Raw genomic sequence first — 2,828 nt, 5'->3', positions numbered from 1 at the left:
ATTTCATAGACCCTAGGTCTAAATACGAACTTAAACTTCGTATTTAATTACGTGACTAAAGGTTTAATATAAACCTTTAAAGGGCGATATTCCACAGTAAGCTCATAGAGTAAGAAGGCTACTATTAGATATAGCCTTAAGTAGACTACGGAGTAAGGTACGCGCTAAGGAAGGAAGCTTAGCCGAACATAGAATAGTCTTAGAGAGTAAGGCTAAACTCGTCACGTAACATCTAGAATAGAAAAGAGCTAAACTACTAGTATAATAAACTAGAATATACTAATAAACTAATATATTATTCGATATTACCGTATTTAGAAGAATTATATAAGTATATAGTTAACAAGGCAAGGTGGCTATACTATGATGAGCCGTGCTGGGCTGATAGAGCGGTAATAGAGAGGAAAAGTTATCTAGTTACATATTAAATCTAAATGGGCTAGCAGAAGGGGGTACAGAATAGTTTATAGTACTGGCAGTGAGCCATTTATTAGAGATTGAGCAGAGTATTATAAATTTCATAGCTTTTAGCGCCGTCTACCTAATTCCTAAGTGTTTTTATTAGTTCTATTCTATTCGTCGATACTCTCGCTATGCTAAGTGTTTATAGCTCTAGTCGCTGCCTCTTTAGATGATATTAGTAGTGTTATCTTATCAGTATTAACTAGAAACGCGTTCTTAATTTCCGATTTACTAAATAGGTCTCTATACGTTGTTATATATATACGCTAAACTCTAAAGTATATTATTATAGTTAGCGACCGCGGGAAGATAATTTATTTATCGAAGATTCGAGCTCTTTACGATAATATCTTAATAAGATACTATATTAAGAATTACTAAAGTTAATACTAAAGAGTAAAGAATACGACTAAATAGAAGTAAAAGATTAACGACTAAAATTTACGTAGATATCGATTTAATCTTAAAAAACGATGAGATTATTTATAGAGATAGAGTTCGCTAATTATTTAAAAAATCTTTTCTATAAAAGAGTTTAAAACTAAAATATTAAGAAGAATTTAAGATAAATAGCTCTTTAAAGAAGTAAATTAATTAGTCGCGAATAAAATATTATAATAAAGATATTTCTAAAGAAAAGATACTCGATTAGTAGAATAAGACGCTATAATATTATAATATATAAAGTTTAACGCGAAACTTAAAGAGAAAGAAGATTACTTCTTAAAGATCTAAAAGTTTTTTTAGACGAATTATTAAAAAAATATATTCGCGAAAGAACTAAGATATAAGAAGAAAGAAAATAAATATACGAAACGACGATAAAGAGAAAAAATAAAGAGATACGAAATACGAAAAAGTTTTAAGATAAAAAAATATAATAATAGAGAATTTAATATAAAACTATAATAATAATTTTAAACTATTATAATTAAATAAATAAAGAAAATATTATCGACGATTAACTATTATTACGTTAAATATAATTCTTTTAGCTAATTAGTATTTAAGATACGAACTTAATCGACGTTATAAAGATTACTTACGTAATATTAAAGTTAATTAAGAAGATCGATTCTTTCGTATACGAAGATTACTTATAGATCGAAAAGATTACGAACTAAGTATTAAAGAGTAAAATCTATTCGACTATTAAATTAAGTTTTAAGAAGAAAGCGCTTTACTAAAAGCGTAGTTAATTTACTTATTAATTTAACTACTACTCTAAGAAATCGTAAATATTTGAGAGCTTCTAGATTAATTCTTTCGAAGTATAAAAGCGATAATATCGAAGTAATCTAGAATATTAAGATTTTAGAAATCGACTATAAGTACTTCTTTAGCGTCTTTCGCGGTCTTTTTATCTTCTTCTAAAGATTTTTTATAGTCGTCTTCCTTAAAATCTATATAGATAATAACGACATTGAATTCGACGATAATAGCGTAGAATAGAAATAAGTTAATTATATTAAAGATATTATAGAGAAGTAAGAAGAATTTTAAATATTTATTCTTTAAAGACTTAAATATTACGACTTTCTTAAAGAATTTTAAATATTTATCTTTATATAATAAATAGTTAAAAGAAGATTATACTAAAGTAATTATTCGTTTTTATAATCGTTTCTATATAGTAATTATTCGTAACTTATTTAAATATAAACTACGAGATTAAAAAGATATTAAGCGAAAGATATTAAAAAAGTAAGAGAACGAAGATAAAGATTAATTAATATTAACTCTTTTTTATTTATAATTACTTAAAGATAAAAAGCGAGAGAGTAAGAAAGATATATATATTTATCTACGCGAATTTAAAAGAACTAACGATATCTTACTTAAAGAAGAGAAAGTAATCTTTATTTAATTAAATAAATAGTTATTAAAAAAATTATTAAAGCGAAATCGTAATAAAATTATCTTAGATTTAAGTATCGATTATAGAGATACTAAAATAATTAAGTATAATAAGATTTATAAAAAGACTATAAATCGCTCGTAAGCTCACTATAATATTAATTATTTTATAAATTTTTTAGAAGATTAAACTTTAAATAATTTAGTAAAAGAACGTAAAGAAAAATTCTCGATATTAAGATAGAAAAAGAGAAGTATAAAAAATAAGAAAAAGAATAAGAAAACTAAGAAAACGACTAATAAAGTATCTTCTCGAACTTCTTAGATTAAATAAGAAATAATACTTTTCTTTATTAAGCTATTACTAGCGAAATATATTAATAAATTATTTAATTGTTTTTAAAGTATAATAATATTAGAAATAAGAGGCTTAAAGAAATAAATATAAATAGTAATAGAGATAATTAATATCTTAGTGAATATAACGATAGTAAATTTAGATTTATTTA

The sequence above is a fragment of the Cladophialophora psammophila genome (assembly GCF_000585535.1).
Source record: "Cladophialophora psammophila CBS 110553 chromosome Unknown aczJe-supercont1.37, whole genome shotgun sequence".
In the NCBI taxonomy this organism is placed as follows: Eukaryota; Fungi; Ascomycota; class Eurotiomycetes; order Chaetothyriales; family Herpotrichiellaceae; genus Cladophialophora; species Cladophialophora psammophila.
The sequence above is the reverse complement of the archived record's forward strand: the minus strand, read 5'-3'. Positions refer to the sequence as shown.